Source organism: Rhodnius prolixus, unplaced genomic scaffold (assembly GCF_049639745.1).
Source record: "Rhodnius prolixus isolate KJV_2025 unplaced genomic scaffold, Rpr scaffold_14, whole genome shotgun sequence".
NCBI lineage: Eukaryota > Metazoa > Arthropoda > Insecta > Hemiptera > Reduviidae > Rhodnius > Rhodnius prolixus.
The window spans coordinates 2,986,773-3,003,127 of NW_027411594.1; the positions used below are offsets into that span (position 1 = coordinate 2,986,773).

At 35.9% G+C, this 16,355-nt stretch overlaps 1 protein-coding gene across 3 annotated transcripts in view; it reads right to left on the bottom strand.

Annotated features, from left to right (window-relative positions):
• The window catches only part of LOC141451657 (uncharacterized), a 618,152-nt gene that overhangs the window by 465,311 nt on the left and 136,486 nt on the right, over window positions 1-16,355 (bottom strand). For all 3 annotated transcript variants that reach the window (XM_074123121.1, XM_074123122.1, XM_074123123.1), the window contains one exon: window positions 2,139-2,229. The gene's annotated coding sequence lies outside the window, so the exon portion shown is untranslated. The remainder of the gene's footprint in view (window positions 1-2,138; window positions 2,230-16,355) is intronic.

The window sequence follows — 16,355 nt, forward strand, 5'->3', positions numbered from 1 at the left end:
TCCACAATTTCCGCTTTCATCCAGCCACTTAGAGCAGTCCTAGGCGAAACGTATTTTCTAATTTTACCAGATTTGAGTCAACTATTTTTTTCTTATCCTTGCGGCAGTTTTCCAATAAAGTTTGGAAAATTGGTACGAAGTTAAAAAAGATTTTCGAAGAATAATCATTTGCTTCAATCAACTAAAATTTCTTCATGTGTTTGCTTTAACCCTCCCAACCCCCAAATTACCGTGCTGAGTTACAAACCATAGTAATTGTTTAGTATATAGTTGCATCTTCAGTTGTATTATTAGAGATAGACTTATGCATCCCTCCACAACCATGCAGATATCACAGCCCTACTAGCTAGAAGTACACACCCTTCATAAGCTTCATGCAAGTTACTGACACCCTTACAAAAAATAGAATTCTTGGCCAAGAAGTGGAGGATTAAAATGTACCCACAGAAATGCCAGCATAGCACGTTCACTCTCCGACAGTGCTCCTGTCCACCTTCTTCTTCTACAACAAAAATCCTCTTTCATGCAGAGATCTGGAGAGTGGGATCTGGGCTCTACATAGACAATCGACTCACGTGGAACCCACCGTTCCACGTGGACCCACGTGGACCGTTTGAAAACCGAGCTGCAAGAAAAACGCCCACGATTGGCCCACAAAAAAGTCCCTTTTCCATTACGACAACGCACCAGCTCACACCTCAGCAGTTGTGGTCGCAAAATTAATGGAAATAGGGTTGCAACTCGTTTCACATCCCCCCCCCTATTCTCCAGACTTGGCTCCCTCGGACTACTATTTGTTCCCCAATATGAAGAAATGGCTGGCGGGAAAATGATTTTATTCAAACGAGGAGGTGATTGCAGAAACGAATGGCTATTTTTCAGACTTGGACAAATCCTATTATTCGGAAGGGATCAACAAACTAGAGCAGCGTTGGACGAAGTGTATAAGCCTAAAAGGAGACTATGTTGAAAAATAAAAAAGGTTTACCCCAAAAAATTAAGTAGTTTTTATTTTTGCACGGACTTTTCAAACGACCCTCGTACAGCCAAGTTATATTCGGTCATAAACTTTCCCAAGAGAAATATTATATTTTCCTTCATTGTACGGCCCAGTTTTTCCACTAAGGTTTCCTTATAAAATAAATGTTTTCCTATAAGTAGTTTTTTTTATGAATACCAACTCATAAAATTTTAATGGAATCCGCCTAACGTTTTGCATCCCTTCAAAACTACATCCATACATTGAACACTGTACCTCCAGCTCTACCTCTATCTCTCTTTTTCACGTCCTCTCTCTTAAAAGGAAAACCCGCTATAACCATACTCGAAAGTGGTATTAACCAATAGCGTGTTTTATTGGATCAAAGAGAACCTTCATTAATAGAACGGACAAATTAAATTGCAATTATTAAATCTCGTTATACTAATAAAGATCTACTATTTTTATTTATTTCTCTTACTCTAGTAAGAGAAAGTATTGTAATCGTAAAGATTTTCAATTTTGAGGTCCCCTTAGGCTGAAAATAAAAAAGGTTTTTGCGATTTCTTGTGGATGTGTATTGTGTGAGCAGCTTCAACTAAAAAATGGAAAATCAGTGTAACTTCCCTGTTTGATATTTCTAATCTGAAGATCGGCTTCAACGGTTTATCCATGAACAATGAAGACACATTAAGATCTATTTGAATGAGAGGTACTTAAAGTAGTTCTGATAGCGTCAGGCGGATTTGAGTTGCCTTTAAAATGTCATTTAAGTGTAATTTTTAAGGGATATCCGCAGGGAACAGAAGATCTCTGGGTAGAAGTGACAAGTCCATTTCTTCCCAGAGGAAATCAGGCAAACCACAAAATAATAACAATAAAATAAAAATTCAGGAGTTTGAATTTGAAAGATTGATGGTGTTGTAGACCAATATGAGGCGTAAACATCGCTGATGAAGTGGCTATTCAAATTGCTCCTGTAGAGAAAGCTGTCCAATATAAGTTCGTAGAAGTAATATACCGAAAAAGTGCTATCCTAGGCAAAAGTTATTTTTCAGCGCTGGCCTGTTTGACGAAACGACAGTTCCAAAAATTAAATACAAATCTAAAATAATAACAATTATCATTTTTAACGCAATAACATTCAAAAAAAGCTTACCTTTGATGTGCAGGAAGTACGCTGCACTTGTCACTAAAAGAGCGTAATGATTTCACGTAGCGTTATCCAATCGCACTTGCTGTAGTGAAATCTGAAATTAAAAAAAAACAAAAATATAAAAAACAATAATACTGAGAATCAAAGTTTAACTTTCTCTTGGTGTTAGAAACAGGAAGTAATGTGATCGATGGATATGATCGATTGTATCACATAAAGAGTCGAGAAGTCTCTCTCTACCCTCTTCACAGCTATGGTCCATGTTCTTAGACCCACTAACTAGCCACGAAGAATTGTGCAAGATACGCTATATCTTGGCAGCTATAATAATTCAAGAGCATTATAAAGTAAAGTAATCGCCTATTTTTTTATGGCGGGGCTTAACGTCCAACTACCATTTACTAGGTGTCGTGGACGGAGGCGACTAGCGAACGTACTTTAATTCAAGAGCATTATAAGTCAAAACTCATTGGTGTGCTTTCTTCCTTCAGACATGTAATCCCACCGCTGCAAGTGCCTCTTCGCCGGCAGATGAAAGTAGAAACAGAAATGCTGGATAAGGAAAATGATAAAGGTTCACAAGAATTTATGTTCAACAATGATAAAAAGATATCTAGCCCTCAAGAATGTATACGAGGGTGAAGAATAATTTTTTATTCGCCACTTAATATTAGGATGTACTTAATCCATTTACAAGATAGAGCAAATGAATTTATGTTGGGAATTGAGATAAAACTGGATTCAGAAGGCAGCTAATATTGATAATACTTCCGCTTGCAGACTAGGCTAATAACAGGGATGGTCTAAGTATAGTGAGCGATCTGATGGAAAAAATCTTCTGGCCATGACAGTAAAGATTCTACATGTGATCTTCTTTTCTTAGGATGTCCTTTGGTATTCAAGTCTTCCTACCTCTTGTGGAGAGTACGGATGAGAGAGAATAGAGCTTCAAGCTAGAGCTTGAAATCGCTGAACTTCTCCCACTTTTTCTGAAAGTCCTTCTTCTGCTATTCAGAGCTTAGAGGGAACTGCCCACTTTGAGTGTAACACTTTGTGTCGTCTCCTTCTACGAAATCTTGGGAAAAACTGGACCGTTTCTAAGCCTCGTTTTTGTAAGGTGCTTATATATCAGATTATTATTCAACAACGCTCATAGTGCTAACAAAAATTTTTGTGGTCTCTGTAGCCACAATCGGTCAGCAGTTGGTAGTGTAGAGTAAAAATGGATTAGAACAATAAGAGAGGAATGGGTCTTAAGGTATTTGTGATATTTGTTCTGGCCACAGTTGAAGTCAGCAAAGGAGTGTATGGTTGGTGACTTATCAAGCAGCATTGCTGTATGTGGTAGAAGCTTGAACTATATTGGCTGAATAGTTTGCATGTCTCCAAGTTTGGCTGAACGCAATATATTTTTAGCCAGTAAGTCCACAAACATTTAATTCTAGTGAACTTAACGGGAATCCTTCCTTAGTTACTTTATTATTTAGGTCACCTTTCGAGAAGTCTGTAATGAAGTGAAGCACCTAAATTCTAAGCTTCTCGTTTGAGCCTTACATAATAAGCAGTCGATGCGCCGTAAAGAAAACACTAAGCCTTCTGGCACTTCAATGTTCTATGTTAGAAGACGATAAGGTGAAAGAAATGGCAGTACTATTATAGTACTTTTTAAGCATCACATTACACAACTGTACTTATCTTAAGTTTCAATTAATAAATCGGAACTTAATCAAGTCCAAGAAAAGATCCAAGCACAAAGAAAATAAAATCCCATTCAAAACTTAATAGAAAACATCCTAAATGAAATTTACTTCTGGTGTTAGAAACAGGAAGTAATGTGATCGATGGATATGATCGATTGTATCACATAAAGAGTCGAGAAGTCTCTCTCTACTCTCTTCACAGCTATGGTCCATGTTCTTAGACCCACTAACTAGCCACGAAGAATTGTGCAAGATACGCTATATCTTGGCCGCTATAATAATTACAAGTTTAAATTTATTTAAAATGAATATGAAATGTATTAACCGAAGAATATAGCGAATTATATTTCAAAGCATTATGAGAAAAAAAGATCCGATTCAGTGCGCCAATAACCTCAGATGTTGACGCGCCCTAAATCATAAAATAGAAATAAGATCAGATTTGGTACGGACTCACAGGACTCTCTGTATCATTAATCGTATCAGACGTTTGCGACTTATCTGCAACGGTGGGCTCATTTCTCACGCTAAGTAAAAGATTTAAAGTCTTTTTGTCGATGATGATGACCCCAAATAGAGGTCGACATCAGTAGTTAGGAGTAATACTTCCGTTTGTTTGTATTTTCTCCCGCCATGAAATCATCTCTCTAAACTTGTAATGTGATTTTGCAAATCGCTAAAGGAGATTACTGAGTTAGTATTAGGGAGAGGAAAATATCTGGGAATTTTTAGAAGATAATTAGGTTTATTAATTATCTATGAATAATAATATAATTAATTGGCGTCATATAGTAATAATTAATTAAAATTATAAATTATTAATATTGTTATTATCGGTGTGTATAGCATTTTCTTTCTATAGTTATTATTATAACCGAACTGGTAGGAGCTACGGTAGCCGAGCGGTTATAGGCTAGACCCGCAATACTAATATGTATTGTTGGTTTAGTAGGTTCGATTCTCGGTCTAAAATTTGTATTTAATGGTTAATATGAAAATTTATAGTAAAGTAAGTTAGCTAGCCTCGGTCTACGACCTAAATTTGGTAGTTGGACGTAAAGCATGACTTCAAAAAATAAGTATTACTTTACTTATTGGACTGGTGTTCACAAAATAGATCCTTGGATTAGAAATGAGATTACTAACTTTCAAATCTATAAGCTCTAAGAGGAAGCTGAAACTTCTTTACTACCTCTGGAGATGGCTCACATTGTGCTCAACGACCGTGAACACCACCGGCGAGATAGGCACACAGGTAGTGACGGACATCTCCAAAACCTAACTCTAAAACTAGTTCCATCTGACACAACCTGGACCACGGAAATCTTGGAAGGACCCAAAATAAAAAATAAAAATGCAGGGTTAAAGCAGAATAAATTTTGAGGGTAATGTCATGAACTTTATAAATCAAAATGAATAGATCTTTTTTTTAAAAAAAGAAAAATTAAATAAGATTCTCTTCACTTTGAAAAGATAACCAAAAACCCTTTTCATTACATCGTGAGTAATATTACTATTTTAATCATAGATCCAAGCGAAGACAAACAAACCAAAAAAGAAAGGTTAAGAAGTGTAGGAGGTGCTGTCAGCTGTAGACGATGACTGGGTTAACACCGGACTAAGATCTCTGTGTCAGAGTGTCAGGTGGTGCAGATTAGACTGGCAGACTGATATATAGACGCCCCGTCAGATAGACGTACAGACACTTCTTCCAGAGTTACCCCAGCCTTGTTCTTTCTCTGTTTGTCACATACAAACTGATACAGTCGGCGGTACTTCTTCACTTCTTCCACACACACACACATAGTTTTTTTTTCACATTGTGTACATACACACAATCACTCACACTCAAACATGCTCAGAGTAAACCCCCAGAAGGCACAACCAGAGACACAACTTATACTCGCGTAATATTATCTGTCTCCTTTTATCACCTAATTTGCTCTACTTATTGTCTTAAAGGAAATTGCACCATTTATCTTAAGCGCAGAAGTTCCGCGCTTGTAATATTAAAGTTTTACTGAAAAATGTCCTTTAACCTCTGTTACACTTTCATGTAAATGATGTTACAACACTAATGGCGACACTAACGGGTGAAATAATTCAAATAATAACCCTCTAGTTTAAATAAGAAATTTGTCAGGTGAGCTTCCTAGAGCGAAAAAGTGGCACTAGTTGAAATGATGTAATTTTACGAAAATATTATTATCATTTAAATTTAAGGCGCATCAACATCAGAGGTTATTGGTGCCTGAAACCTTTTTCAGTCCAATGTCGGATTCCAAGCAGTTTTCTTACATTACAGACAACCCTGTCTGGTGATGGTAAGCTGTAAGAAGCTCCTAGGAAGAGAAAAAATCTAAGGGCCAGCAGCTGGATTCAAACCCACCATCTCCGCGTAAAAATTAAATTATATTTTACTCTTATTAATATAAATAAATATAATACTGCCTAATTTTATGATAATCGAGAAAACTGAAAACCTCAGTTAACATTTAAATTAAGCGAATAACAATGGATGTCGGCTGCAGGAAAGGTCAAAAGGTCATACCAATAAATTTTAAAATCAATTTTCATATAGAGGAAATTTCAAATAATGCTATAGTTCTGTGTATACGTAGTTATGAATTTGTGTTATAAAAGGAAATGTGGAAAATGGGGCTTTAATATGATTTCTCTCTACCGGACAACACTGCTTCCCATGGCCAAAAATGAGAAATGACAACACTTCTTCTATGGCCGAAATGTCAAGCTGAGGAGTTAAATAATCTCAATGTTTCAGAACGAAAGATCTTAAGGAGAATTTTATGGTCCCAGTTTTCGACACTACTTCTCGCACATGGAGACTCAGAAAGAAACGTGAGCTTTATATACTCTGTATGGGGGATGAGAATGTGGTCCGTTTCATCAAGGCTCGACGATTGGAATGGTTAGGGGGCCACATTGCAAGAATGCCAGAAGACAGGATGCCGACCGAGTACCAGTCATAGGCATGAAGAAGAGAGTTGGCCGACCGCGAATACTTTGGCTTGACGATGTCGAGGAGGACTTCAGAATCCTTGGAGTACCGAGATGGAAAGCAAAAACAGCCAATAGAGATGTCTGGAATTGAATTTGTTAAGGAAGCTGTGGAGCTACGTAGTAAGTAAGCTGGGGAGTGTAACCATCCACCGATGTAACACCAAGATTAGATAGATCTTTGTGGTTTTTCAACAAATTTCCCTGAAAATGAATCCAACTCTATTTTTCTTTAAAAGTTCGTCTTCTGTTTGTCCTCCACGTAGATCTATTTTTAAGAACAATTGTAATAAGGTAGTTCTAGGGGAGTAAGGAAAGTATATAAAAAAATTAAATTCTGAATTTAACCTTCGGACTACAACGTACGGGTCATTTTGACCCGCGCGCGCCTAAAACGCGCGTACGTCAGTTGGCACTGGCGGGAGAGGGTAAGGACTTTGAGTAGCCTCCTTTTCAGTTTTCCTGCAGATGTTAACGCGGCAATAGCCAACACCAAAGGTACGTGACTTTGTAAAATTCTAAGTACAATAAGACTGGGTCAATATGACCCCACGTTGTGTAATATGTTCTGGTTTTTCAATAATTTGTTTTTATAAATTATTCATTTTATTGTTTTTCCTGGAAGGTTTCTACGTTTTTGTTAACCCTCTTAAATTGTTTCTGCTGTCATCGATGCACGTTACTGGAACTGTGAACCAAAACACGCAAAAACCTGACATTATTGACTTCTACAACTTGACGAAAGGTGGAGTCGATGTGGACAAGTTATGCCACAGTTAAGCCAAAAGAGCTTCCAATGCGCTATTTTTTTTTTTTGGTGTACTAGATGCTGCTGGAATAAACACCTTCGTACTTCATCGGCTCAATAACAACCCAGGGAATCGACCCATCGGATCCGATTTTTTGAAATCATTAGCGTTCTCATTGGAGGAGCCTTTCATGAAGCGTAGAATGAACAACACAAAGCTACCTAAAACTGTACGAACCGAAATAAGAACAGTTCTGGGGCTTCCAGAAACTTTGGAAGCTGCACCTACCCCTTCTTGCCGAGGCCGATCAGCGACAAGAACGAGATGCCACCTGTGCAAGAACGACAGGAAAACATACAATTCCTGCGATATCTGTGCCTTACCAATTTGTAGAAAACGAAAAAAATTAAACGTTTGTGCGTTCGATGTCGACTGGAAGGCACTATTGAAGATGAACGAGAATTAGTTACCTAGTCCCTTGGGGCAGAATGATATAAAATGTGAGGTACCTAATTATTTTATTTTTTCGTGTTTGTTTTTCATTTTTTTGTTTCTTGGAGTTACCTGAATTTTGTAAATTTTAGTACCTATTTTTTAAAATTAACTATTTAAGTACTTTTTTTGTTATGCACCTAATACGAGGGTCGTTTGAAAAGTTCGTGCAAAGTCAGAGAGATAGCACTACTGGCGCGTATCGAGGTTATGTTTAGTTAGTAGCATCTCTTGGAAGAACACACACCAAGTTTCAGCCAGATCGGTCTATTTCTTTGTGTTTGGCATTCTTTTGAATCGAGGAAGTCGAGTGATTTTCAAAAAATGGACGAAAAAGAATTTCGTGTGTTGATTAAACACTACTTTATGAAAGGCAAAACGCCTCAGGAGACTAAAGAGAAGCTTGATAAACATTATGGTGACTCTGCACCTTCGATTAGAACAGTTTATTAGTGGTTTCAAAATTTTCGGAGTGGCCATATGGGCACAAGTGACACTGAACGTTCTGGACGCCCTCTTGAGGTCACTACTCCAGAAATCATTGATTAAATCCATGATATGGTGATGGATGACAGAAGGTGCGTGAGATTGCTAGTGCTGTGGGCATCTCGAATGAACGGGTACATAATATTTTGCATCAACATTTGGACATGACAAAGCTATCCGCAAGATGGGTGCCGCGATTGCTCACGCTTGACCAAAAATGAAATCGTGTGAAGTGTTGCAAGGACTGTTTGCAGCTGTTCCAGAAGAATCCGCAGGACTTTAAGCGTCGTTTCGTCACTGTGGATGAAACATGGATACATCACTACACTCCTGAGACCAAAGAACAATCTAAACAATGGGTTACCAAGAGGGAATCTGCGCCAAAAAAGGCGAAGACCGTTCCTTCGGCCGGAAAGATTATGGCGACTGCCTTTTGGGATTCGCAAGGAATAATCCTCATCGACTATCTGGAAAAGGGTAAAACTATTACAGGTGCATATTATTCATCGTTATTGGACCGTTTGAAAACCGAGCTGCAAGAAAAACGCCCACGATTGGCCCACAAAAATGTCCTTTTCCATCACGACTGCTTCTCAGCAGTTGTGGTCGCAAAATTAATGGAAATAGGGTTCCAACTCGTTTCACATCCCCCCTATTCTCCAGACTTGGCTCCCTCGGACTACTATTTGTTCCCCAATATGAAGAAATGGCTGGCGGGAAAAAGATTTTATTCAAACGAGGAGGTGATTGCAGAAACGAATGGCTATTTTTCAGACTTGGACAAATCCTATTATTCGGAAGGGATCAACAAACTAGAGCAGCGTTGGACGAAGTGTATAAGCCTAAAAGGAGACTATGTTGAAAAATAAAAAAGGTTTACCCCAAAAAATTAAGTAGTTTTTATTTTTGCACGGACTTTTCAAACGACCCTCGTAAATTAGAATTCATTGTTTCCACTACCATGTTAATAAAAGCCTGATTTTTAAAAATATTGATTTTATTATTTCCTTAAATGTCAAACAGGTCTTATTGCAAATAAAAAATGAATTGGGTCAAAAAGACCCAACGTTGTAATGCATGTCTCGGCAATTCACGTTGCTGTCCGAAGGTTAAAACAAAATCGGTAGAGCGGAGGTGGCACTTTAAAATATAATTTTGTGAGTTTTAAAAAGTGTTCGCACATAAGAAAATTTTATTATGTAAATTAAAGTAAATACGAAAACTTGCGATTATTTTTTTACGATATTCAAGACTTTTTTTATTTATTTATTTTTATTTGCAATTGAATGAGATAAATCGATTTTTGTCTATTTTCAATACTGAAATTTGATTGCGCAGACTATTAAAATAAATACAAATACTATTCTGTATATCGACTATATTCGTAATTGAGTTTATAGAAAATGCTCATATTGTCATATATTTGAACAAATAGTAATGTGTAACAAAATATCAGAAACAGAAACAGAGAGACAGAGAGGTACATACAAACTGACACCCGTTTCCCATTGGACAGATCTGATCTGGTCTAGTGTAAAATGGGTTGGTCAGCCGTTTCTAGTGAATATCAGCAATCATGTAACAGAATGGTCATTCGTGAGTGTGTTTGTGTGTGTGGTAAGTTGTTACACAATGCGCTTTCCCAATGATTATCTGCTTCTGCTGACACTGACGAAACAATTTTCTTTATTACTGAAAATTGCTTTCCATTTATAGTTTTGTTCATTTATTATTTATTTTTTAAATTTTTTTTGGGGGGGAAAGATCTATAAAAATCTGCAGCGAAGCAATTTTTAGAGGGCCGCAATCTAAAATCTTTAATTACAGATTTTTTAATAAAATGTAGTTTTAAAAGAGTTAATTAAAACTAATTTTAAGGATTTTATCTGAACAAACTCTAGCATATAACAAGACTTGGAAACTTAATAAACGGAAGCAAAAAAAAGAAGAAGAAAAATGTCTTGACTACTTTGTAGATGGAAAACTTTTTTTTTTTTTGGAAAAAGGGAAGCAAAGTTCAGGGATAAATCAAGTTTTCCAACTCTAATCGGATACTATCCTTTTTAATATCCTTCAGGGAAATTAAGCAAAGTCCTGTTGTATGAACAAACTTAACCCTTCTTATACTCTGAATGTCCGTTAGTCCTATTAGTCCATCAACTAATCAACAAGTTTATGGATTCTTGTCCTCCAACAAAGAACCCCTAGAAGACAGAATTGTCGGTTGTTTAACGATTGATTACCTTTCAAATATCTCACCTACTTTTTTACTCTGAGAAAGTTATTGGAGCATTATAATTAAAGGATCTCTCAGAAATTTACTTGGTATCTGTTATTTTTACATTTTTTACCCCAATAATTTGTATTTATTTATTTATTTTCAATAACGCGACTCAAAATCAATAAATTGAAATTTCAAACAGAGTTCATCCCATTACGGTTATTTCTGAGTAATGAAGATTTAACAAACAGTAAATAACAATTATATTTGTTCTTAAGACTGCGACCATTAACGTATGGGTGCAGAGTAGGTCTTAGGAGTGGTGGCTCGCCACCACTGGGCAGAGACAGGCGAAGGAGTTCATTAAAGGCTATTCACCGAGGCTGACTACAGAATTAATCCGTCAAGGCCGCGTGGGGCTATAAGGATGATTGTAGGCCTATTAACTGGCCACTGCATCGCATGGGCCTGGCAGATGATAGCCTGTGTAGGTTCTGTGTCAGGAAGAGGAGGAAACGGCACTGCACGTGTTGTGTCAGTGTGAGGGGCTTGTCTAGGGCTAAGGATGTTACTTCTCGGGGGAGGAAAAACCAAGACCTGGAGAGCTTTACCCAAGAGTCGCTCTCCAGAATTAGGAGTCTGATTAAAAGGACATGTCTGGAGGATGAGCTTTAGAGTGAGGGAAGCCACAATAGATCCAAAGGGGTCACAGTGGCGTAGGCTTTGAGGCCACCCTAGTCTAATCTAATCTAATCTAACAATTATATTTTATATTAAATTTCCGAATTCAGAGCAAATTGTTAAGCTAGAATATTCACACTGAATTTCTTGTTACAGAATAATCGTAGCAAAAAGTTTATTGCTAAAATTGGTGTAATAGAATATCATATGAATGACTGACACCAGAAATTTAATATATTTATTTTGTATTTCCTGACAATAAATAAAATTCTCCTGCTTTATTTATCAAATATTCCCTTAAAGCTAATAAGGGATGAAGCTGACAAGCTTATACCTTTACTTCAATATTAATCAAAAACAAATTACCATCATAAAACTTTATATCTGTATTTAGTTCTAGCCATTAGCTACTCTGAGAAAGTTATTGGAGCATTATAATTAAAGGATCTCTCAGAAATTTACTAAGTATCCAAATTATTTTTCGATCTCTACTCTAATAATTTGTATTCATTTATTTATTTTCAATAAGGCAACTCAAACTCAATCGTAGACAGTTTTGTATCGAATAATTGCCTAACTTTGGGCATTATTTCCAAAACTTAAGTACCAGTCCAGATTAGATTGGACCAAGGGTAAGGTGGTCTTTAGAATACAGAAGTTTAGGGAAGATTAATTTCAAAGAACATTGAAAGAAGAAAAGCCGAATCCCTTTCAAGATATAATTAATAAGGAACAAAAATTTGACAAATCTTAATCACAAGAACAAAAACTAGTGAATCATTGAACACAATGCGATTCTCTGAGGAAGGAACAATGGAGGAGGAAAAGTAGTTTAAGAACAAAAGGCCTTATTTTTTTTCACCCGGAATAGTGAAGTGGTTGAAAAAGATTTCCTCTAAAACTTAGCGAGCAACGGTTAATAACTTGATGATTTGAATTAGCGTAAAATATTTAATCAAATTGAAAACATCACAATATTGCCTCTGATCTTTCAAGTGGCAGAAACCTGAAGTATTAAATAAATAAAAGTAAAACCTGTACTTTAGAGCAGTAAGTATTCTTTAAAAGTCTGGATAAAATATCGCTCGAAGATACAAGAAAGGACATCTAGAAAGGTCTTGGTTGTTTTATTCAATAAAATGACTTGCTTTCTTTTTTGCATTCAACTATAAAATACATTAGAATGGAGCACAAACACTGCAGGAACCCTAGAAGAACTGCACAGATAAATATATATTCTAAGCAGTAATAGATTTGACTTTATATCCACCAATTCACAAATCGTATCTTGTAAAAGCAATTTACGATAAACCTAGATTTAAAGGTTAATTTTACGTCCTACGCCATTCACTAAACAAACATTTAGTCATTTCCTGTGACTTCTTGTATTTTCAGGCCGGATGTTTCAACTTTAGCGGTTTGACTAACATTTGCAATGAAAACAATGGCAAAATTAGCATACTAATCATAAGATGATGATGATGTTAATGGTACGGTAAATGTTTAGCTCTAAAGGCTAATTTAGGCGATGACTTAACTCATCATCGTAACTACCCACACCTGGCTGCTCCAAATAGGCTGTAAAATATTTAGAGAAATTGTTACAGAACATTGTATTATTACTTTTCATCTATTTAAAAGCTGTTTTTTTTAAATTTTGATTATCAGGGAAAAATTTGATGATTTAAATTTTTTTTAAATTTTATCCAGCCTTTGAACTTGTTTAGGAAGTTTTAGTTTATGCCGTGAAGCCCATACTCTGATGGAATCCAGCTGCAAAGCGATAGTTCAACGTAGGAACGAGCGCTAGCGGACCGCGCAAACCCTTGCATTGTTTTAAGTGTGACAAAAAAAAAAAGCCTACGTACTAGACACGCGTTACAGCACGCATAATCACTTAGGAGAAGAGATATCTCCTACCTTCAAGCTTTAACCAGAAAAGCTCTCAAAAAATATAATAAGTATAATCAAGCAAATAGGTGTACAGGGGGATGGTGCTGAACTTGGAGATGCTACAATAGAGTACTAATCTTTGCCTCCGCTTCAATATTTCCACATTCGAAAAGGAAATACTGGAACGTTTAGCGGAAAATTGTGCAGATAATGGAGCACATAAATCAAGGAGTAACATTACCCAACCACAGTTCCTGTTTCTTTGTTTTAAGGGAGAGAAATGATTCTGCTGCTTTTAGTTTCACATAATTAAAACAAATGGAATTTCCCCTTCATGGGCTCCATTTTTGTTTTTTTAATTTAAAATTCTTTTATTGAAATTTTATTTCTAAATTTCCCGTTAATTTTTGTTACAGTCAATGTAATTGAAATGCTAGAAAGCCATTAGGAGTTTAATGTAGTGTTACTAGTTTCTCGAGTAGTTTAACCACAAACAGTCCACAATACGGAAACCAGTTCAATGGCAATGTACGCTATCTGGATAACTACAAAGGCAACCACGGTTTGTACAATTACCAAAGGTTTAAAAGTAGCACTGCATGATGGTTCGAACTGCAATGAAGCATAATATCGATGGTTTTTTTCTTTTTTTTGTTTCCAATGCCCCATTTTTCCCAATAATTTTGTAGACCTACCATAGATAGGGAACAATAAAGTTGTAAATTTTAGAAGCTATTAACGAGAAAACCATAAAACACTTTAAAGAAAATCTTCTGTTACTAAAATATGTAGAACATCTAAATGATTGATTTGAACAAAAACCGACTTTCTCGTTCTGAGCGATGCTGGAAAATATTCCTGTTGAAAAGACCAAAAAAACTCTAATGCCTTCAAGATTGAAATACTTTTCTTTCTAGAGAGCGTAAAAGAAAGTCAAATAATATTACTTTGTTTTAAAAATACTTATTTGAAGAGAATAAAGGAGAAGAAAAGTAATATGATGCTCAAGTACTACATGTACACAATATACTTTCAAGTATCATTCAGTTAAGTACCCAGGGCATTCTATTTCAGTACCAGTTACCTTACCAACATCCAGAAGACAGTTAATGAAGTCAACAATTCTTGGTCTTGGACAGGGATATTTTTTTTTTTTTGGTAATCATTTGCTGAATAAATTTTGAATTGAGGGGGGCTGAAACCACTGTCCCCAATTATAGGAAAAAAAGAACAATTCAAGTTTTCCCATAATTTGCTATTATGTACAGGGTGTTCATTTTAAGTAGGCTCAAATGCATTTCATGCTTAAATGGTTAATCTGAGCGAAAAATGGTAGAGGAAAAATTTGTTGCTTGTCACCTCTAGATTCAGAATATGTGACTTGATTTTAGATTCCTGCCCGCATACGCGGCTGACGCGCGACCAAAAGTGAGGGTTTGCAGTTGACCCCCATTTTCATATACACAGTTTTAAAGAGTATAAATAGTTATGAAAGAAACCGGAAACCGCAATTCGATATCTGCAAAATTAAAGGTGCTAGGCTATTTCAAAATCTGGTATTTATTAATCATATTTTAATTTTTTTAACTTGTTATCAAAGAGAAAGAAGAGCACGCGATAGGTCATTTTTTTCATCTCCTTTCTACTAAAAATATTGCCAAGGCAGTAAAGCTAGTATTTTTCTTAATGTCGGGAAATAAGTCGTTTTCCGAGTGATTTTTCTAAGAACAATAAAATGTTAAGAGCTTTAGATGTTCTCAAGCATACACAAAATGGCTAAAAATTAATTTTACATCTGTTGCAAACAAGAAGGTTTAATAATTATTTGGTAATTTTGGGAGAGTTGCGTTTAATTACCAAAAAAAAATTGGAAACCTCCTGCCACATATTTAAGTGATTAATATCTTTCATGTAAAAGATCAAACTTATTCCTTAATTTATCAAATAATGCACTTTACTCAATTTGCATGTACTGTGCCTTCAAAGGTGCCTCCTCTGGCACGCAAGCCAGGTTAGCCAGGTTAGCCAGGTTAGCCAGGAGGTTATCAACTGCTCTCTGTTTCTGAGAAGGCACCTTTGGTGGCATAGTACATGCTTCACAAGTTGAGTAAAATGATGTGATGATTGCTTTTATTTGATGATAAAACAAAATCCTGATTCACCCTCAACCATTACATTGCAATACATGTATTAAAATCTTCAATTATTATTATTTTAGTAATTTGCGTCACAAATAACATTTTTTGCAATCAGAGGACCTCCCAAAACGTGTATTTGTGATGGGAAATTAATATTGAAAACTGATCACGAATAAGATAAAATTGTAACTTTGATCTTAAATATCTCAATAAACATTAGGAATATCGAAACGAGGTTAACGGCATTTTTCACTATTTTTTATGTAGTTTTCATAATAATTGTCAAAACCAGTGGTCCTTATGAAACCCCAATCAGGTTTTTGCCCGTAACTCCGCCAAAAATGGAAGATATAGCATGGGGGTTGGAAAATTTGAAAACTAGACCAAAAAAAAAAACATATAGTTTACTTCGTGGGTTTTTTCGAAATTCTGCTTTCCTTAAAAAGTTATTAATGATTGGTGCGTTTTAAATGGATCACCCTGTATAACAAAAATAACATACAAAACGAGTGAACACTGTCCAAACTTAGTGATGCGATTCCTGATAGCACTTAAACTATCCAGTTTCCAGTTTTTTATCTGTGCTGACTATATACACAGAACGATTAGGGAAGAAAAACACTTTTTTTAGGAGATAGGAAGTGTACCGGGGTAAAAACAAAAGCAAGAGTGAGAGAGAGGGAAAATGAATGAATAAAAGATAAAATTGTCATCTTTCTTATTGTTGAACATTGATTGCAGGTAACCGTAAAGTTATTGTACAATAATAGGTCACAATAAAACAATTAAATAGTAAAGTTTTATTCTAATAAATAAATACAACATTCCCCACCCACGATGGA